Here is a 23,954-nt window from a genome sequence, read left to right on the forward strand (position 1 = left end):
AGAAGATGGCAGTGTAATGTATTACTGTAGGCCAGCGGTTCCCAAACTTTTTTAGCCGTGCACCCCCTTCTTTGTCCCAACCGGGTTGACGCACCCCCAAACCCCCACACCTTAAAAAAAAAATGCAATAAGCTTTTTTATAGCCATATTAAAGGCGCCATGTTTAATCATGCTCAAATGACCAGAACACACATATGATAAAATAATCACTATCACAACAATGCGCTCTCGCATTTGAATTAATCTGAAACACAATATAATGGCACAAAATTATGCGCAAGCTTCCACTTTTAAGAGCAAAGAGGATAATGACAGGCTCAGGATCAGAGGCAGACAGCAGATAAGTTGGGAAAAAGTTATATTTTGAGCCGCGTTGAACAAAAATTGCAGCAAGTTGAAATGAGCGTGGAGCTAAACAACCCATCATCATAACACAGGTTGGAAAAATGGAAGAAGATAACTTCTACGCTTCGTTTTTAAGATGAAGTGCATTTTGAATAGCCTGCATTTATTAATTCATTAATATTAGTTTTTGATTTTACATTTTACAAAGGAAATGTTTATTTACATGTCTTTATTGTGTGGGGGGAAAAAATTTAATTGTGTAATTATCAGACTGCCATTACATTTTTCATCTCACGCACACCCTAGCGTGCACCCCTGGGGATGCCCACACCACACTTTGGGAATCCCTGGTTTAGTTGAATAAAAGCCTGAGACTTAACTCTGGCATAACAGGAAACAAAGGACAAGACCACTTTTCAAAATAAAAGCCCCACAAAGTCTATATCTTAGGAGTTTAACATAGAAAAGGTTTGAGAGCAAACTGTGCTTGAAGTTAAAACTCGGGATTTGACTGCATTTCAAAATAAAGGCCCCACAACATCTTTATTATTGTGAACAGGTAACCCAGGACAATGCAGTTTTTCAAAATAAAAGCCCCACAAAGTAAATTTATCTTAGTAGTTTAGTAAAATATAAGAGTCACGCGACTGCCGCAAGTGACGTAAAAAAAACATGAGTTACGTTCAAAAACGTGTTTCATGTAACTTAAGTAAAAATAATTTACTCTTGTTATTAGATGCAAACAGGCTGAAACATCATATTTACAATCATGCAGGAGCATTAGAGAGCCATATGTTAAGGTCAGCATATTTTAACAATTGAAGCACGAATATTATTAAAGGCTGCTTAAAAATATAAGAAAGGGGGAGAGAATGTGATGTGAGCTGTAGGAATGCTTTAAATTGAAACGTACATGGCATTTTTTTTTCTTCTAATTTTTATTTTCAGAAATTATAAAAACACAACACAGGATATTGGTACAGTGTGAACACTTCAACCACAATACATTGGAAATGCAGTTAAAAACAGCACATAATGGGATTTTAACCCTTTGATCACAAACCTGACTCTAACCTCCAGGACAGAGTGCCTAGAGTCAACTCAGCAGAGGATGGTTTCGATCCATCAACCTCTGGGCTATGGCCAGCACGCTCCCACTGTGCCACTCTGCTATTAGTTATTAACAATTAGTGAAAGTATTTTGTGAATTTTTTTGAATGATGAAGTGATTTTCCAGAAAAATAAACTGTTGTCCTGAAGAAATGTCCCTTAACAGTCTGTGAGCTGCATAAATCAAGTCTGACTGGAAAGCTGAGACTCTTGTGGATTCCAAATTACCATTTTCAAAGAGGTCACTTGACGTCTGACCTGAAGATATTTGAACAAAAATGTGTCCCCAGGAGGGTCTCCTTTACAGACATGCCCACTTTATGTTGATAACATGTAAATAAATGTGTTAAGATAGTGGATTTCAATATTTTTTGCATGCTGGGGTCCCTAAACAGTTGGATAAATTGGGTAGGAAATAGGGAAAAATATTGTTTTAGTCATAAAAAAACTAGCCGATTTCTACATTGTGATCAGAACAAAGCTGTAGTAAATGAGCTGTGAAAATCTGTTAGTTACATAGTACACTGAACAGTGACTTCGCTGCTGTGACATGCCCACTTTATGCTGATAACATGCAGTGTTACTCCTGCAGTAAAATATGTTATTGTGTCCTCTTGTATGTGTGTATACCAGGGAACTGGTATATATAACCAGTTCCCTGGTATATATCGAGATCTTTCACTGACATTAGCAAGTCTTACAAAATTTTGCTCACACACAAAAACACTGTTACAGAATTTAACTAGTAATACCAGTATTAGTACACTATTATTAGTTCTTCACTAATATTAATACTAATACTTGTTGTATTACAGTCACCTTCTGTCCACAACACAGACAATCTCATACAACCCACATCTGCTACAAACAGAGCCATGGATATAAGAAACAACCCAACAAACGGTGGTCGTCAGAGCTGTCCCCCACTTCCCCCAAACACTCCCACTCCTCAAACTGACTTGGACCCTGCTCAGGCACAGGTCCACAGTCAAACGTTGGAAAAGGAATTGTTTAACAGTGGAGGCGTGATAGAAAGAGGCGATTACTATCACGAGGTGCGCAGGTTCAAGGACAGAATTAAACTTCTGGAGGCACTCAACGTACTCCAGGAGGAAAAGACGCAAGCAGCTCAGCTCCTAAGCCAGCAGGAATTCCAGAGGATTCTCACCAAGTATGAGGACTTGAAGAAAAAACTCTCTGACCAGAACAAGGGGATGTTTGTGTTTACGGCCACAGTTGCCGGCCCAAGTGCTGAAGAGCCTCATACTGAGAGTAAGGTGGTCCAGCTGCAGACTCAACTCCTTAAGAAGGACGCTGAGATCCAAGAGCTCAGCAAGAAAAATGACACTCTGAATCAGATAATAAGTAACAGCAACAAGGCTTGGGAGGCCAAGTACAAAGCTTTGGAGGACAAGAACAGAGCTTTGGAGTCCACCAAAGGCCTGGATGAGAAATGTCTGCCGGGTCAGATCACTGAGATGAAGGCACAGATTGAGGAGATGGGGGCTGACATCGAGGTGCTCACCAGTAGGAAGGAGCGTATGTTTCAGGTCGTCACCACCACCAGAATCCAGCTAGAGAGCAAAGATGCTGAACTTGTCCAATGTGACAAAGCTTGGGAGGCCAAGTACAAAGCCCTGCAGGACAAGTTTGAAAAAGACCTAGCCGAACAACAACGGAGCTGGAAGTCCAAAGTCACCAAGATGACAGAGGAAAAGAGAAAGCTTGAGCGTAGCATCAAAGACCAGGGGAGGAATGAAACAGTCTGGGAAGTGAAGTACAATGCCTTGGAAGCCTTGAACGCCAGAGACCTTGTAGAGACACAACAAGGCTTTATGACGCTGCAAACTCAACATCAAGAGCAGGTCTCGGAGCTGGAGGGACTTGTTCAGGAGAAGGATGCTGAAATCCAGCTGCTCTCAAATGACCTAGCTGAGAAAAAACAAAGCTGGGAGATGAAAGCAGAGCAGTTTGACCAGGAGAGAGAGAGACTGGAGGAGAGTTCTAGAAACATTGAGTCTCTGCAGGTTGAATTTAAGGAGAAGGTGAACCAGATGGAGGAACATGTCCTCCAGAGGGACACTGACATCCTGAGTCTCTGCAAGGAGAAGGAGTCTCTCTCTCAGCAGCTCCAACAGACCAATAACATGTTGAACATTGTACGAGCTGAACTCCTTCACAGTGAGACCGAATTCACCAAGATATCAGAGGAGAAGAGAGAACTTGAGGAGAGATTGGTGATGAAGGAGAACGACAAGAAGGAATGGAATGATGAAAAGAAGGAATTGGAGGACTGTTGTCTGAACTTGAACAGGAAGAGGAAATGCTTCTTGTTTCGCAAGAATAATCCCGACAACAGAGAGGAGGAGCTGCAGAAGATAAAAAGCAAAATGCAGCAGAAGGAACTTAAAGAGAAGGAGAAGGCTGAGAAGAATGGGTTTGTTGGCTGGATACACAAGAACAAGTGTGAAGCTGACAATAAGGTGGTTGAGGAGGTCGCTGCTGGTTGTTCAGCTCAGGCTGGACATCAGTAGCTCCCTCTTCCTCTTCCATCTCCCCCTCCCCTCCATCTATGTCACCCCCTCCAACAGGTACATGTGGTTATAAGGTTTCCCCGAAATATATACATGTAGTATATAATATCTTTAAAAAAAACCTTGATCAAAATTAGGGTTTTCTCCTGGGTGCTCAGGTTTACCCGAAAATATATTCATAAAAAGGCTAATTTAACACTCTGAATAGCCCCTAAGTATATATCTTTAAAAAAAACGATCAAAATTAGTTAATAGTAAGTCACAATCTCATGTAGAGTTTTCTCCTGGTGCTCAGGTTTACCCGAAAAAATATACATAAAAACATACATACATAAAATGTAACACTCTGAATAGCCCCTAAGCATATAGCTTTAAAAAAAATGTTGATCAAAATGAGTTAATAGTAAGTGACGATCTGGTTGCCCACATTTTTCTATATGGGCTTTTATTTTGAAAACAGCCTTGTTCTGGGTTTCCTGTTAGGCTACAGTGACCTCTCTGGCTTTTATTCTAGTTAACTGTTAGATATAGATATAGATAGATAGATAGATATAGTAACTTTGTGGGGCTTTTATTTTGAACATTATCAGTTAATATCTATCAGCTGAGTGAGGTCATTTAATATAGAGTGCATCTCTCAAACTGTGAGTCCTAACAACAGAATAGTATGCTCATCAGAAAGTAAAGGCTCTCCTGAACATATTTATGTATTTTCATCTCTGTAGTTTACAAGCCCTGCAGCGATGGTAGACAGCTCTAAAATGTCCCATTGGAATGAATGGAGCTCAAACACTCTAAACTGGTTACATGACTCCTGACTATATTGGGTGAATTGGGTATTTTGATCACTTGCACGGTTTTCCCAAATCCACTGTTAAAAAAAAACAAACAAAAAAAAAAAATGTTAAAAATCAAACAAAAACCAAACAGAAAACCTGTGCTGGGTCTTGCAACTTTCACTCTTCATAAATCATTTTGGGGCAGATTGTAGAGAAGTTTTTGCTGGTCACAGACATCTTACTCTCATATCAATCGGATATACAGATTTGGCTCAGTGAGCCTGAATGTGACAGCAACTCCAACAAACTGTCCCATAGAGACTAATGAGAACAAGCAAGTCCATTCTCCGCCAACCGTAAAACTGCATAAATGAAAATAACACTCATGACAGAAGATTTTCACATGATCTTGTCAATTTTGTACATTTTTAAATACTATGTTGAAGTGTGACATAAAACTGTTATCCACAGAATAAGTGTCAAATATTCGGTAGTCCATTTCATCACCTGGTTTTAGTAAAGTCCATTCTCAATCAACCTTTACACTCTATGCATTAAAGGAACCAACATTTTACCACAAAGAATCCACAAGGTATCGATGTTCAAAATGTACTTGATTTGCCAAAATATCCCCTCGTCAATTGCTGAGTTGTGACTCGATGCCGTCCACTTTCACAACGTTCGGAGCTCTCCTAGTGAAGGCCATTTTCAAGTCTTCATCCATCAACTGGATAGTTGGGTATGGAGTGGCAGGAACTATTCAAAACCAGAAGAAAAAAAGACAAGCAAATCAGATGAACATGATAGCCTTTCCACTATAAGATGTAATTTTACACTATATAGAATAATAAGCACATTTATTATCGACCTTGCTTGATTTTTATTGAATATTCTGTCTTTCTTTAGACATTGTATGGCTAAAATTGTTGGTTCTGATTAGAATGTGACAGTTCTGATGTGGAGTTCAGGCCCCATAATGTAAGATTTTAAATATTATTGTGCACAAATGCACTTGATAAGCATTTAAAAAATATAGTTTTCAAATTCAGTTTATGTTGTACCGAAGAATGAATTTACTGGGCAATTGAATAATGGTTGAAAGCTAACAATTATATGGGACCATCCAGACAGTATTCAGCACAGCATAATTATCACTTTACTTACCTCTCACAGTATGTATGGAGTCATTAGGGTAGCAAAATAGCTGCACATGCATACAAAATTCATAAATACGCAATTCAATTTGTGAATGGTACAAGAATCTGCAAATTTGTATTTAGACAAACAGTTTGAGATGTACATTTGCAACCATTTGTAAAAATCTGATTACGCACACAAAGATTGAGAAACGCATTTGCAGATCTTTTGCTACTAAAATGGGTTCAAACATGAAATGAAATATTTGAAGTGAATAAAGCATCCCTTTAATTTGAGATGTTTTTTTAAAATGTTACTTTTTTCTACCTACAATCTAAGGTTTCCTTAAATCAGGGGTCCTGTCAAGTATGTTTTGTGTTGTGAGGTCAACAAAAGATGCTTGCAGGATAGACATACCTTTCCAAGAGTAATAAAGCACTTAATGTTCTCCTCGAAGATGTGTGGCAGAAAGATGAGGGTTGCTCTGAAGTCGATATCTGCAAGACATAAGATATACTTAAAACTATGCATTTGGTCCACTGCAATTAGAATATGCTCAATTATTTTACCAGATTTATCTTAAGTAAATACAAGGCACATTCCAATGTCCTTAAGATTAGGCAGCATTATTTTTATTATTTAAAAACAGTACCTGGTAGATCCTCTGTGAGAGCCTCTTGTCTTGCTTCCAGGTAGAGTTTAGACAGTAGGGATTCCCCTCAAGCCAGATTGAGAACCTTTGATACAATACAATACAATACCTTAGACATGCAAAATTAAAATTCTACAACAGTTAGCATTTCCTGGTGATATATTTAGCGCAGCAATTTCAGAAACCACACCCCAAATACATATGTAAAGTACATTACTTCTACTATTACCCCTTTCAGTTAATTGTTTATTATTGATGTGAGCAATAAATCATGTCAATGTGGAACAGAGGCAGCAGATAACATTAAAAGTTTTGGGAGGCTGATTTCAAACAATGCGTTGGTTTAGAGCGTGTTTTAAAGACAACTACATGTTTTAATAAGTGTAATTTTATTCATTTTCATTAATTTGTTGGCTTAAGCCCGAGAGCCCCTGCTGGCGTGGGCACAGCACCCCCTATAAATGAAAAACATCTCAGGGTAGTTAAACAAGCACGAATATAGTCATATAGAGAATAGAGAAAAAACTATTGAAAAATACATTTGTAAACTGCTCCCGAGGCCACAAATGGCACTCTACATAAATAATTTATACATAGAAATTTAGGAAAATTTGTCCTTTCATTCATTTGCTGAAGCTGTCAGACTTATAGTTTGGGCTTGGGACACACTGATGCTGCAGCCACACCCACAAACGGCCTCATAGACCGCCATGTTAAAAAGGGAAAACTCCTCCTAACAGACACTAGACCACACAAGCACACTGACAGATATTTAATGTATGTGGGCGACGGGCCTGAGTCAGGCACACTCAATTTGAGCAGACAACTGGCTTCCTTTGTTGTGCTAACTTACATAATTGCCCTAAATGTCAATAATTTATATTTCCAAGTTTTACCAACTTAAATCACTGTTTTAGGCCAAAAAATACAAGTTGGCTCTTTTGCAGTGTACTGTCCTCTCCATCTGGGCCATTAGAATGCATTTACCTTTGCTGATTTTACCCAAATATTGTGAGTAATAAAAGTTAACCTTTGTTTTCTTGCAAAAATAAAATGCATTTTTTTTACTTTCAAGAAAAAAAAGTTATCTTGAGATAATTTACTTGCGATCACGAGATAACGACATTAAAAAAACTGTTGTAAACACGGCCGTTCATGGCTTCCATAGAAACGTAACATAACTACTACAGCTGTACTGACTTAACCCCAAGAGTTTGTTATGAGAATTCATCAAACACTCAATTTATCTAGAAATGTTCTAGTTATATGTGAATATTACATTTGATACTGAATTTGAAAGTAGGGCTAGCCTGTGAGCTAACGTTACATGTGCCACTTTACAATAATGATATCCAATCCTGCTGAGCCATTTGTGCAATTTTTCTTTAGCTAAGAAAAGCAGTTACCCCAGGGCGCCATTTTACATTTAACCAACGGACCGCAGTTGTGTATAATGCTGATATCACCCGAGGGAGAGAAGGAACATTTTTGGAGGAAAGGCCTCCTTTTATATTTATATATATGTACCTTTTATATTATTCGACCATAGTTATTAAAGTTACTAAGATGTATAAGTGTTAGCTGCGTTAGCAGGCGGGCTATGTAACGTTTTGAATTAGCTATCGGCTAACGTGAAAAACGTTAGCACTCAACATTTTGTCACCTACCATTACACTGCTGTTACCTCTGAATCTCTGGGCTTCGACTTCAGTCACCATTACACCTGCCTCACCTAACTTCATTAGCAGGTCCTGGTTGTCGGCAGAATAATGTCCTGCTGGGACCAGAGGAGAAATTTCTGGAAACGGTCGGTTTTGTCAAGTGTCAGTACAACAACCAATCACGTTTGCGCTACTTGTGAATGCACCAATCAAAAGCCGAGCTGTCTAAAGTACCCCAGCAACAGGCAAAGAGCTCTAGCATGTTACCGTTTGCGAGTTGGCGCCGCGCCTGACGTCATGCGTGTTAACTTTGAATTTGAGACAAACACGTAAAACAAGCTGACTTTGTCCTGATTAATTTGACAGAAAAAAGTGTTAATGGCAAGCGGAGTAAACGCAGACTTACCTGAGAGTAAAGCTGTCAGCTGTCAAAAACTCCGGAGAGACATCCATGTAGATATATCCACAGCATCAGTGTCCGTTAAATGCTGGCCGGCCGCCGGCTGCTGTCACCGCGCGCGTTTGACCTGCGCATGGTCTGTCAGGTAGTCACGGGGCTAATTTGAAGTTAACGTTTAGGCTTCCCTGCGCTTTGTCTGCCAGGCTGTAGGTAGCTGATTTTACTGTGCATGGTTGACCGTGTGTGTGAATCATAGATATATATAAGAAAGGCTAGATGGCTCGAGGCGGAGTCACCAGCGTCCGTACACGGCGGCCATCTTACCACAGGCAGCTCGCCCACTCTTAACATCAGTCATGGTGCACGTAGCATTTAAATAACCATAGTTTGCTTAATTTGAACCGATTTTCAAACGGTTTGGTTTGTTATAAACCTCAGAGTTGTTATTTTCAATATAAATATGTCTAAATAAATGTGTGTAAATATGCCTTCCTGTATATCCATATACATAAACACACACACACACACACACACACACACATGTCTGGATACGGACAGGCCGGGGTGGGTAATCGGGAGAATCGGGAGAGTTCCCGGTGGGCCGCTTCACTTTTGGGCCGGCCGATAATTTATTTATTTATTTATTTGACATTTTTCACGTTAGTCCATCTTCTCTTAAAGTACGCTAAACACGTTTTGCATTCTGACACCGCAGCCTCAGCATGGGTTGTACCATGCGAGGGAGTTCTCCCCTCCCAAATAAAGTTGGTTGGGTCCATAGCCGTCTTTCCAAAAAAGTTTTCTCAGGTAGGCTACCGATAGCTGGGCCAGCCCTATCTCAACGATACACGTCGGGGAGGATGGATGGGAGGAAGAGGCCAGGAGGGGCTGAAAAAGCCAGGTTGAAGAAAAGAAAGGCATTGGAGGAGGATGCTGCCAAATGTGCCAAGCTTACAGATTTATTTTCGAGAGGACAAACACAAGTGGCAACTGGTAAAGAGAGACATAGGCTTAATGCAACGTAACTGTTCGGCTAACGTTGTAACGTGGTTAATATCGTTGAAGCGTTGTCAACCTATTCGCAAGCAAAATATTGAATTGAATTAAAATATAAGCCTTTTTATATCACCTGATATATGGCGATTCATAGACTTTGCAAATATTATGAAAATATTGATAACAAAACTCAAACTTGATCTGTGTAGGCTATGCAGTGAAATTATTTTTTCTTTGTAGCTTCTGAGCAGCAGATAAGCCAGTCTCCTGCTGAAAATGATGAGCCCGAAATTTGCAAAGAGGAGGCCATGACTACAGGGACAGGTAGAGAAGATAACAGAGTAAACAATATGAATTAAAGTTATTTAATGTAAGAAATAGTGTAGCTACTGTTAGTTGAACTGTAAACAGTAGTTCAATATGCATCTTTATTGAAGAGTGGGATATGTTTCAAATGCTTTATTTATTTTATGCTTTTGTTAATTTATCAACCTACTGTATCCTTGTGGAATAGTGAAATATTTTTTGTTAACTTCTCATCTTCAGTGGATTATTATTTAACCTTTACATTATCTGTTGAACCATGGTATTAATAAAAAAAACTACAGGATAGTAAGAGCTGAACTGTTGCTTCATTTATCCAATTTCCACTACCATGGAAAAAGTGGGCCGGTCTTGGGCCTGAAATTCCCGGGCTGAAAAGTGGCCCCACTCCGGCCCTGGATACGGATATACATCCACCTTTCTTTATATCCGTTCTGTGAGATATATATGTGTGTGTGTGTGTGTGTGTGTGTGTGTGTGTGTGTGTGTGTGTGTGTATACATATATATGTATGTGTGTGTTTATGTATATGGATATACAGGAAGGCATATTTATAATGAAAATAAATACATATATGTTAATTTTATGTGTCATTATTGTTATTATAAAAGAAATATTACTAACATAATATACATGGAATGATTAAATGTTTTATAAATGATTTAATATAGGCTAACTACCTTGTGTGTGTAGGCCTATAGCTATTACTCTACCTATCTGCTTAATGTTTTTTTATGAAAGTCCATGGTTAAAATTATTCTTCAGTATGCAGGCACATAACCACAACTCTGAGGTTTATAACAAACCAAACCGTTTGAAAATCGGTTCAAATTAAGCAAACTATGGTTATTTAAATGCTACGTGCACCATGACTGATGTTAAGAGTGGGCGAGCTGCCTGTGGTAAGATGGCCGCCGTGTACGGACGTCGGTCTCCGTTGGCTAACAGCGAGCGTGAGCGATCTAGTGTTTATATATATATATCTATGGTGTGAATATCATAATATACAATATTGACTGGATGATTAGTAGCTTAATTTTTCATACCTGCAAATCTGCTAACAAAAAACATTTTATGTCAAGGCTACTCAAAAATGGTTAGAAGTTAAATTCTTTATTGAAGACTGAAGCAAACAGTGAAACCTTCACATTTAAAAAGTATAACTAGGCTACTGCTGAAGAATTACTAAATCATTATTTAAACAATAATTAATATATAGGCTACTGCCATTTGTAGAGCTTAACACAGTCTAGTGTACCCCAACATGTAGAAGAAAAGGTACATATATGTACCTTTTGGGTACATATTTATCCCTTTTGGGCCATCAAAAAGGTACAAATATGTACCTTCAGGTCCAATAACTGGCCCTAGGGGGTACATTAGTGTAGATTGTACCTCGGGGGACAAAAAAGGACTCTTACTGTAGCCCTATTTCTGAGAGTGTACTGTCAGAAAACAAGTTAATTAAATTGACAGCACAATGTTAACGTCTCTTTTTAGCCCATCATGGCTGTTTGTGTTAATGGGTCAAGTTTTGGAACTCAAATTGTAATTAAGGAATTATATGACTTGTGTAAGAAATAAGTAAGTTGTAAGTTGAACATAATATAAATAAACCATATATCTCAAAAAATGATTTGCCTGTATTGATTACTTATTTTCTCAAATTTTGGCAAGAGATAAACTGAGATATGATTGAGGTATAATGTGTCATCATTGGGAGCTTGCCCTGCTCTCATTTTTATTTTTGCTGAGACACTAGAAAAGAGACAGCTATAAGAGCATCTGAGAACTCAAATAGTGAGCAGTGAGAGACAGGACCATGTATATTTCTCACTGAGACATTACTGAGATAGTGTTTCCAGGTAAGCATATCAAATTGAGACATATTTGAAAGTTGCACAATATGTCTCATTTGTCTCTTACGTGAGATCAAGAAAAGAGACAACTGTGAGAGAATTTAGTAGTAACAACAACTCACAAACTTGTTTTTGAGCAGACAACTGGCTTCCTTTGTTGTGCTAACTTACATAATTGCCCTAAATGTCAATAATTTATATTTCCAAGTTTTACCAACTTAAATCACTGTTTTAGGCCAAAAAATACAAGTTGGCTCTTTTGCAGTGTACTGTCCTCTCCATCTGGGCCAATAGAGTGCATTTACTTTTGCTGATTTTACCCAAATATTGTGAGTAATAAAAGTTAACCTTTGTTTTCTTGCAAAAATAAAATGCATTTTTTTTACTTTCAAGAAAAAAAAGTTATCTTGAGATAATTTACTTGCGATCACGAGATAACGACATTAAAAAAACTGTTGTAAACACGGCCGTTCATGGCTTCCATAGAACGTTACATAACTACTACAGCTGTACTGACTTAACCCCAAGAGTTTGTTATGAGAATTCATCAAAAAGCTGATTTTAGAGGTAAGAAAAAGAGGAGAAAAACAGCATGATTTGAATTTGAAAGTGACAATAATTTGCTGGGTTGGTAATGCATTCATTAAAAAGCACTAATCCCATTCTGTCTTTCCAGCAGGGGTTCGTTTACTGTGTGCCGCTGCTCCTTCAAGGTTTCTCCATTTGTGCACCAAACAGGCGGCGGAACATTAACGCCTCACCATCTGATCGCGGACTATGATTATCTCTAAGAACTGCTGTCAGGAGCTGATGTGAGCAGCAGCGAGAGGAACACATTTAGGCATCTGTTTTCAGTTTTAGCTTCAGGTCTGGCCATTAAGATTTCAGCTCAAAGTGCTCCTATTTTTACCCCCATCTATACAGTACACTTACTGTCAAATACAGCTGGATGTGGGGACAATGATTAAAAAATGCAAGTAAACAGGCCATTTTAATATTTTTTATACTGTTTCCTCACTCAGTTGCATGTGTAAATTTTGTGTATTAAAACTTTACCTAAATTTGCCTTCTTGCTGAGAGTTGCTATGAGAAGATCGATACAACTCTCTGTATGTTAAATATGTAGGTGTAAGCCTTGAAGACATTAGTTGAAGTTCAATATAAAAACATTCTTTGCTCCAGAAAGTAAAATCAAGGGCACAGGAGGAGACAAAAGAACAACTGTTGGTTTGCTTTTCCAAAGCCATGCTCACACTGTGGCCTGAGTGGGAATGTGTCTGTACTCTGACCCTGTTCCAGATGGAGTCACACACATTTGGACCTTTGTGAAATTTACTTCTCAACAGGCTCAAAGTAACAATCTGGATGATTGTTTGCAAATGTCCTTTGACTTTAGCCCTTTAAAGTCCTCGTAAAGAGGAAGTTAGAGCTTCTAGATTATACTTTGACGTATGTCGATGTCTAGATATTAAGACATGGACATCTGAATATTTTATATTTACTTACTCACTTTTTTAAAATAAATGTATCCCTTTATATGGCAGTCTTTTACCACTGTTTTTTCCCTGTAGGCCAGTACAAAATGCTAAATGTTTCATATTCTAAGATATGTCAATGATTAGCAACAACAGTGATCTTATGCTTATTTTTTTTTGTGCAGTGATTAAAAAAAATCTCCCACTTGTTGATCGAGAGGACACAAATTTCCTCTTCCCAAAACTGCTATAAACATACTGTTTACCAACATTATTTTCCACTTTCACTGAATTACATTTTTTACCAACATCGGTCATAACTGGCAAATATTCTTAATTTTAAATATGCAATCCATTAGGAGCAAGTTTGTTTACATAATGCCACCACCAGAAAAGAACAGTAAATTATTTTCCATATATTAATTAAATGCAAAAAAAATTTTTTTTCTTAACTGTCAGGAATATGTGAATGATTAAGAAAAACAATGATTTGTCTGCATTGCATTAAACACTACAGTGCTCCATAATACAAAAACAATGTCCCTTGTTGAAACCAGGAAAATAACATGTGTTGGCCTCTTAGGGCAAACTGGCTGAAAAAATGAGAAAAAAGCTAAATCTGGTGGAAAATAGAGAAACCTACAATTCTGACAGGACTTTGGAATGGAATGCAGGGTTTCATGTTGTAATGACTATGGGATCAAAAATTGTGGCTTTAACAAGCTTCAATGGGACATTTTTATTTAATGTCTGAATTTTGTATATACAGGTTATTATGTACTTAGGAGATGAGGTTTAATATCCAAAATAATAAGAAAACAACCAATCAAACAAAGAAAACAAAAAAAAACTCACACCTCTGCCAAAATGTATGTCATGTCTATTAACTCAGACAAAATTATTGAAATATTAAAGCCGATGCGCCATATGTCCATAGTGATGCACAGGGGTTAGAACTTGTAGCAGGTCTCAGTCCTCCTCTCACAGTGTAAATGTGGTCATGAAGGATTTATGAACAAATGTATTCATAAATTGCTGATTCATGAAGTGAATCTGTCTTCAGGAATTAACAAACTACACAGGATGAAAGTGTGTCAATGTGTCTGCTTCATTTATTTTTTATCACACCAAAATTGTCCAACACATGGTACATAATTTCAGCAGCTGGCTTTAACATGTTCAAACATTTAAGCGAGAGTTCATATGTAGTATAAAGTTCATCTCGCCTGATGTCAGTTGGAGGTGAATGCTGCTTTCAAGTGTAATTTGAACAGATGGTGCACAACCGTTCTGTGTGAGAGGCGATAAGTGCAGAACTTTGCCAACAATTTCAAGGCTGTCATTTTGGATACTTTTACCTGAGGTTATTTGTATTGGACATTATACAGGAAGTACAAGGGGTTGAGATTTTAACAGGCAGGGGCCGGCAAGAATTACCGCCAACATGAATTTAATCTTTTTTAAATGGACTTTTGGTGTATTTTGTACACCTGGTGGAGCCACTTGTTAATGCATAATGCATTTGTGCATCTGTTTTTTCTCTTTTCCTGTTTTTTTCTTCATATTTTAAAATGATAGAGTTTCACTTTGTTTCAACCAGGTGTCTGCTGTAAACTCTCCCAACCCATCTGAGATTATTTTTGTTTGATTTGGCTCAAGAGTTTCCTCAAATAAACTAACATGACGGAGCGTGAACTGTATATAAGAAAAAGGACATATATGAGCCGTCACCCATTGGTTCGATGACTACCATTTGAAGCCTCAACTTCAGCAATTTGGTCATTACCAACTTGTTTTTTGTGGAGCCAGAAGTCAACATTTTTGGACAAGAGGATGGAGCTTGGTTAGCAAAATGCAAAATTAACAGCAGTCTCCTTACAGTTTTTTTCAGTACAGCCGAACGCTGGACAAGACATTCCTAGGCGACCGAAGTATTACAGTTATCTTTCAAAATATGAAAAATTTACAGTGAAAGGGGCTTAGTTCTTAGGCCAAAACACGGCCAAGACCCACACAAGACTACACCCAAACTGGGCAACAACATAGGAGAGACTTATCAATCAATCAAGATAGCCCCGCCTTAAAGCATATACCCCACATTAGCCTCTATTTGACTCTAGATGGGACTATAATTAAAATAAACATCATACTGCATTAAGGAATACTTGAAACTAGCAATTTCGCCAAATTTTTTGGAGAAAACGTTTACTGATGTAATAAATCCAGTGAGAAGACGGGTAATTTTCTCATAGACTTAAATACAAACAGTCTTCTTTATGCAACCAGTGGGGTTGCCCCCTGCTGGCCATAGAAGGATGCAGGTTTAAGGCACTTCTGTTCATGCCCAGAGGTAGCAATGCCCAGACATGAACCATCTCAAACCATCTTTCAAACTTTATATTTATTATTAAATGATCCCATAGACAGCCAGGAATTTCACTGTGACATCAGAACTGACCTGACCCTGCTGCTCCACCTGCCTGTGTGTTTGTGCCGGTCAGGCAGCTGTTGTCAGGACAACCTCAAACAAACAAATCAATTGGACATGCTGCATAAAAATATTGAGCATTTTAGAAGAACCCATTTCTTTTTCAATCTAAAAACCACAACAGACACCATGCAGACAATTCCAACGTCTAACATAAGGTTATTTATTTTATCCAGGTTTGATGAACTTGTAGCCTCTTGATTGTTTGGGACTGTTGATGAAAGTAAACTCAAACCAAACTCCATGGATTTAAAATAAACAAAAGAAGGAAAACTAATTCCCCCAAAACCAAACCAAACCAAACCAACTGAAAATGAATGAGTCTATTTACGGCCTATCTACGGTTTAGGAACTGTGCCTCGTTTGGCATCTTCAGCTTTCCACACACCTGGTTCAGCACAATGTGTCACATGTTCTTTTTGCTTTAGTCCAAAAGGCAACCACTAGGGGGCATTACCAAACAAAAAGATAGACTTACAATCAATAATAAAGTTGGTTTATGATGCAATAACATTATGGGCAATGATCCCAAATTAGCCAATAGCTCACATTTACAAATTAAATTAATTAACTAAAGCTTGTTACATCGTATATTCCACAATTGACATTATTCCTAAAGGGAAACATGTAAATGAACAGTCTTTGGCTTCCCTCCATGTTGCCAGCACCCAGTAAATGCAGAAGGGTCTATCTACGGTCTTGAAGACTACAAAACACACCCACTTTACTACAAGACACACACACACACACACACACTCTAAAACATCTCCCTGGATTAACATACTCCTTTTAACTCAAACCAGAATAATTTCCTAAAATTTCCTTCAGTTTTAGTGCAGAAATCTAAACAAACTATCAGTATTTTGAGGGCTTGGACTATGATTTAGTATGTTATAATAGTGTGTTATAATAGTGTGCATTTGTTTGAGTTATATTATATGCATTAAAGCATTACATCCAATATGGGTGAGCTATTAAATGACCAAAAAGTCGTCCAACCACATGGGTTGTTTGCTCCTACCCTCTAATACATAGTTACTCAAAGTGCTGCCAACGAGCCAATATCTGCCTTCAGAAACATTTTGAAGTTAAATGCACGCATTATATTTTAATCGGTGGTCCATTTCAATCGTTTGACTTCCAACAGTTCATATTTAATACACTATTCGGCGGCTGCGTCAAACTGTGACTCCCTAACAATCACTGTCAAGTTAGGAATTAAAATATTAGATATTGGTTGCATGGCAAATCTGTCATCAATGCTAGTGCTGTGAGGTAAAGTTAGCAATTTGGTGGACAACTTGTGTGTATAAAAAAAAAAAAATCTGTGTTGCCTTCAGTCAGATTTTGGCTCCCTTAATTGGCACTCTGGTATCAAAATCTTCTGCTCGAACACAACCCACAGAAGCATTTCCTAAATTTTCACCCAGAACAGTGGCAGATCTAAATGTAATGTTTGCCCATAGTAACACCTGAATAATGCTGTGAAATGGTCGCAGTTTGGTTTTGTTTAGTCAATGAAAGAACTTGGTTCGGTTGAGGAAATCCTCATGATTGGATTTAAGAAGTAAGCCTTTTATTTTACTTAACTTATACACAAGTGACATGCAATGTGCCGTAGCTACATTTAGTTCAAATAACCCCTGGTCAACTTTTAGCTAAACACAGGATATTAACAGTGCTTTCCGAGGGCAAAGACTTGTTTGTTTAACCCATCCAACACTACCTGAACTCCTCCCTACATAGACTTTATCGCTCATTATACTACGTCACCTGACAAAGTCTCTAAATAGAAAGATGGTGAAAGCTGTGAAATATCAAGCTTGATTTTTATATAGAAGAAAGTTTCATGGTATCGTATGGACACTTTGGAATAATGTAAGTAATATAGACCTTTTTAAAAAAACATGAAAAATTGATGTGAACATGCACTTTGATCTTCAATTACATTTTAATGTTTACTCTGAATTCTATGATACATTCAGTGTTTTTATGTCTGCTGTGTACAGGGGCTGACTTTTTGTGGCGTGTCCTTCCAATCCAAAAAAGGACAAAATTGTCCTCTATGCACAGACTATGATGTAACTGAAATTGCATGGTGATGGAAGCTAAATGACCTTGGACTGTGCCTCTGTGCTTTTAGTTCCATTACTGGATGTATGATAAAAATGTATTTCCTTCAAATAGAGAGCATATTTGCAAAAGATGAGATTTCACCAATCCCTGTGATGAGAAAAAATGGGCATGGAATCTACACTGGATGGTGAGATTACAGAAAATTAACAAAGCATGAAATGTAAAGGAAAAATGGAATCTGATTAAACCCTTAAACTTTTATATTTCACTATGGAAACAGAATCGTATTTGGGACCATTTCTGAGCTGAGCAACTCGATGCGATGCAGAGAGGAGCGCTTTATTACGATGCCAATATCTGATCACACCCAACTAGCCAAATCCATATTGTTTGATATGTGACATGTAACCCCAATATGTGAGTAATTGCTGTTTCATCTCTGGTTTGCCTCAGATGTGGAGGATGGCAGGGCAGGATGGTTCAGGAGCCTCAGGGGATAGAGAGAGAGAGAGAGAGAGAGAGAGAGAGAGAGAGAGAGAGAGAGAGAGAGAGAGAGAGTCTATGTTCTGGGAACCAAGACAGCTTTTATATGATGGTTTTGATCAGCCCTCAGGCTAGACAGAGCCTGGGATGTGTGTGAGAGAGTGTGTGTGATAGAGTGTGTATGAAGATGGACAGGTGGTGTGTAGTTGTGTGTCCCCCTGTGTTTAAATTCTCATCTGCGTATGTTTAAGCTCATATGTGCATGGAATTTTTATGCAGCTTGTAGAAGGCGATACGTGCATGTTGTGTGTGATTGGTGAAAGCAAGCTGGCGTGGACAGCATGTGCAAAGTGTGTGAGGGTAACAGTGTGCGAGAGAGCGTCCGTGCTCCCGCGGTGGGGTCAGACTTCTGTTACGGACACGAGCCCATTAACACTCCGGGTTCAAAGGTTCAGACCTGCCCACTGGTGCTCACAGCCGAGCACATGACAGACAGGGGATCGTCTTTTTATGAAGCGAAAGGGATCCCGATGCATCCATAAATTGCTGCAGAGCTTTATGAACGCGGTTATATGCAAAATCTTATTATATATTATAACAGCAATAGGCAGCCAGTGGCCCAAGGGTAACATCAGTTCTCAGAGCTCACCTCTATCACAGCTTTGTCTTGACTGAATGAGCATATAAACCACCATAGGGACCAAGTCAGGAGCTATTAAACAGCTCAATAGCCGTCTGCATGTAGGTCACACTCTCCAAATTGCTCTTAAATTTACAATATATATAATTAAGTTTTTTTTCAAGATTTATTTTTAATAAATTATATTTAATATACAAGTTTCCTGCAGGTGAACAGTAATAAAGCTCACTGGGAAACAGCAACCTTGATTTATCCTCCATTCACTCCTGACAACCGACCATGCATCTCATCTAAATCAAGAAAATAGGAAAATGATCCAACGTGACTCAGCAGAAAAATGAGTTAATATGTTAAAACTTTGTAACAATTTTTTTATTTATTCACACTGTGTCATGTCATTCAAACGAAATAGCCGCAAGTAAAGATAGCTAACGAGCTAACGTGCTAATTTACATCGGATACTCATACAGCTACTTTAGCTGACGTTATGTTGCAAAATTTAATTGTGGGGGAAAAAATTGTTCTACTGGATTATTGAGTTGCAAAATTGGCAGCAGTTAATGGAAAAAATGATGCTGATTGGCAGAATAAAATAATCGGTAACGCTTTATATTAAGGTCCTTGTAATAACCATTAATTAACAAGTAATAAGGCCCTTGTAAGTCCTTACAAGATGCTTATTAACATTATTGTGTGTTTATAAGCTTATATAAGTGTTAATAATGGCATTACAAACACCCATGACCCACCCATTATGTCTTTGCCATGCCTTTATTAATCTTATTTTGTTTGCTTATTGATATTAAAATATACTTTATTGCTCATCTATTATAAGTTAACTATAAGTTAACTATGCTTTTTGCAACTACCGGATCTAAAGCGAGAACAATGCCTTATTACTTGTTAATTAATGGTTTTTAAGGACCTTATTATAAAGCGTTACCAAATAATCTATTAAAATGACTGAGTATATAGTGGCTAGCCCTCACAGCAAGAGGGTCACAGGTGTGATTCCTGTTTGGGGCCTTCTGGGATTGGCTCCAGCCACTTGCGACCTGAGTTCAGATAATCGCTGAAGGATAATTGCTGGATGATATTGGGTACAAATCTGTGACATTGTATGATTTACAGTCACAACCCTGATTCCAAGAAAGTTGGGAATAACTTTATTTTCTTTTCTTTGTGACATATTTAAAAATGAGTAAAGTACAAAAACAATATATTAAATATTAAAAATGATAATCATTTTTAATGTATCCTATTTTTGTTTGCATTTTTCACAGTACCCCAACTTTTTGGAATTGGCAATGCACTCTGACATAATCTGCTATGCCCAAGTTTACCTGGACATTAGAGCAACTCTGGTCACGGTTATGGTTATATGACGGCATTGACAGGCGGTCAAATGAAAAGCACTGCTGAATAAACCTTGAATAAATTACAGATTTCTGTGTTTGAACATTGTTGGAAACATTTGGGATAATGTAAGTACACAACTCAACAAAATAAAAGACATTTAAAAGCAGAAATGAGTGACAAATTAAGCACATTTTACTTAGACTTTTCCATTACTTTGCACTTATACAATCATTTGTAGATTTGAATATTTATAATATGTTAATTATTGATTTAAAGTGTTATTTTTTAAATCATAAACCAAATAAAAAGTCCTTATACCCTAATGAATTCATGCATTATAATATATTAAGGGGCATTTAATGGATGGGTAATTAAATTCCGCTAGACAACCAATAGAAAGACAAAGTTTTGTTTTGAGCACACACACACACACACACACACACACACACACACACAGTGGTCTTTCGCTTGTGAAGCAGCTGTAAAGGTGTCAGGGTCACAGTCTGTGTGAAAGCTAAAGTAGCCAGTGTCGTGCTGGGCAGGGCGTACTCTGGATATGGACCAGAGCCCATCATCACAGCAGGAGCCAAACAGAAAGCCTGGGCACCAGTTGATAATTTCTGGCTGTTCTCTGCTGTGTAAAGAGAACACTGTGCTCCTCTATTTTCGAAAAAATATTGCTTGCAACATATAGGCAGACACATGTGGTGTTTATTGTCGAGGCTTCACATACACAATGATTTTAATGGTCTGACAGCTCATTATTTTACGGATCTTTACCCTTCTGGAGCCCTGATTACTATTTTTAAGTCCATCACTTAAACCTACAGATGGTGGAGCTTTTCTAAGTAGGGCCCAGAGACTCTGAGTGTGTGTGTGTGTGTGTGTGTGTGTGTGTGTGTGTGTGTGTGTGTGTCTTTTAAAATGTAACACTGGAAAACTTGGTTTAATCATTTAAGACCCTCTAAGAACTTCTTGCCTTTGATGATTCTAAACATCAAATACTGTAGCTGTTAAAGAGAGGTGTGTCATTCAGAGTTGGTGGAGAACAAAAATGGAGTTAAAAGGAGAGTGAATGTTGGACTTTCAACAGGTCATGGGGCAGAGGCCCTAGCTACGAACCTAGCTGTCATGAAATTCAGGCCAGAATTTTGCTGTTAGACAGACACAGACAACTCCCACAGGAAACAGTAAAAACAGCAAGACCATTTCCATCATTGTTTTCTTATCTTATCTTTTTCTTCTTATGCTCTATTAACAAGAGGACACGATATATGGTAGTTAGTTTAGGCAGTTTCTAAAGTGGCCCAGTGCACAATACCTTACAACAACAAACACGACTCTGAATAAATGTTGCTTATAATTACACATAAATCATCTTTCCTGCAACTATCAAGATTTCTCAATAGGATTATTTACAAAACTCTCCAAACTAAATAGATCCATTATCCCGGACAAGCCCCTAATTATGTTAAGACCTTAGTTTGATGTCTAGGGTGCACAGGAAGCAACATGCTGCTGGGACGTTTAACAATGATCATATTTATTTACAAGCAAGTGAATAGAGCTAAAGCAGCTAAGCAACACAGAAGAGGGAAGCAACTAAATCATCAGGATCTCCAAGGCCAAAGTCAATCACTAATAAGATTCAGCTAAACCTACCAAGCAAAACAGACAATACTAAGCTTCCTAACTAAGCAAAAACAGGAGAAAGGGGTTAACAAGAGGACCTGGCATGGCACAAGTTAATTGAGGATGTGTACAGCTCCACTTTTTTTTAGTTAAATGGCACATAAACTGGGTGCAAATGGGTTGTATTTTGCCTATTAATTAATCATTGGAATGTTTTCGGTGTAACATGAATTAAACCAATCAGATATATACCATTCCCTTTAAAAAACAGATCTGTGTGCACCTGGTGCATTGCTATTAGAGAAGCAAGCCAGAGACTGGAACGGTGCTTCTTAAAAAAATTAAGGAGTGGTTAGGTTTGGGCACAAAAAACACTTCTTTGGAATACTGGGCCAGCCAGTGTGTCCTCATCTTCTGGCATCACCAGAAATGTTACTTTTTGAGTAATAGATAGATAGATATACTTTATTTATCCCAAGCTGGGAAATTACAGTGTAGCAGCAGCATTACACACAGAGACAATGACAACACAATTAAATAAAAAGAACAACCTAGGCATACTTCAAGCAATAAAATATAAAAATACAATAAAATAAAATACAATAAAATGTAATGTAAAAATAAAGTGTCTAAAGAAAGAGTATGTATTAAGGAGTAGAATTCCAGTGCAGAATAAATATGAATATGCAGTATAAAAATGTTGGTGCTCTTGAAATAACAGGCAAAGACTGCACCATTGACTTTAGACCATGTTTTTGTTTGTCAATGGTGCATCGCTATCTGGTTCCTCAATATAGCAATTTGGCAACAATGCACCTGACCAAACCTCATTTTAAGATCAACACACTTATGGGAGCAATTAGCAATTGTGCAACTGTGAGCTGCATTGTGTCCGATGTAAGGCTCTTGGTGTTTTTCTGCACCACTAGTGACAAAGATCTATGTATCACATACATGTTTATAGCTGTCCCTGACCAGCCAACTCTTTTGCTGTAATTAGCATGTGACTGTGAGCTGCTGTATCTTTTAATCATGTTTTATTGTTATTTCAACTGTTTACATCATCTTTGTATCACATAACTGCATTTTAAAACATCTCGCTATAACACTGACTAAAAAAAAGTTAAAGCAAAGACACACTAACAAGATGATATGCATAATTCAGTGATGCTTTATCAAACTTAATAATCTTGAGAAGAGCTTAAAAGTGTGCAAGACTGCATTTGGTTGCACTCAGTATCTTCACCAGAATTGGCAGTTTTTCAAATGGAAATTTGTTGCACCATTTCAGCTGCAGTTGCTGGAGTTTTCAGAGACATAGCACTTATCCAAAATGATGAATCAGTTTTATCTTTCCACTGTCAAACCATTCGCACTAATGGCTGCTTGTGGCGATATTTATTATTAATGTTGTTGGACATCAGAAGCTTATGGGATCCATTCGGTCCACATGGCCTTTAAATCTGCCTCTCCATCTCACTGAGCTCTGTGCTTGGTGTGTTGGCTTTGTAACTCTCACTGCTTTCGAGTATGAATATTTTATGCGCTGATTCGAGGTAGGTTTGCATCCGGATTATCAATACATCATCTTTACATGTGAGACAATTTTGCATAGATGCATTTTTATGAAATTGAATTGCGAAATAATTCAATCATGCATGATCAACTGACTTGATGGACACCAGCTGCCTGCTTTTATATCTGCCAGGAGTGTATTTTAAGCATATTTTGAGTGCTTTAAAAAGATGTTTTGAATGTAGCACACAATTATTGAAGCTACGAGCAAATTTCTTGACAATCAGCCCTCAAATTCTGGCAATTTGAGGCGTCTCGGCTGGCACATCACACTGATGAATGGAAAGGATCTCACCATACAGTTCAGAGCAGGAAAGCTTCACTTACTGTTCTGATTATTAGAGCGCCGTTGATCAAATTTATGACTGTAATTTCGTCTGGACATGCTTGTGTTTTCCATTTACATATGGTTTATAGAGCTGTGATTTC

General features: G+C 37.9%; 1 long non-coding RNA gene across 4 annotated transcripts; it reads right to left on the bottom strand.

Moving 5' to 3' along the window:
• Positions 1 to 2,121: 2,121 nt before the first annotated feature.
• Positions 2,122 to 8,811, bottom strand: LOC131990633 (uncharacterized). 4 transcript variants are annotated; one of them, XR_009396071.1, is made up of 5 exons: positions 8,625 to 8,811; positions 8,242 to 8,334; positions 6,558 to 6,642; positions 6,323 to 6,402; positions 2,122 to 5,524 (listed from the first exon to the last, which is right to left on the bottom strand). It is a non-coding gene; the product is annotated as an uncharacterized LOC131990633 (long non-coding RNA). The 4 variants fall into 4 exon arrangements; XR_009396070.1 differs by having other exon boundaries at positions 8,225 to 8,334; XR_009396069.1 differs by lacking the exon at positions 8,625 to 8,811 and having other exon boundaries at positions 8,242 to 8,604.
• Between the last annotated feature and the right edge of the window lie 15,143 nt (positions 8,812 to 23,954).

Source organism: Centropristis striata, chromosome 18, assembly GCF_030273125.1.
Source record: "Centropristis striata isolate RG_2023a ecotype Rhode Island chromosome 18, C.striata_1.0, whole genome shotgun sequence".
Lineage (NCBI taxonomy): Eukaryota > Metazoa > Chordata > Actinopteri > Perciformes > Serranidae > Centropristis > Centropristis striata.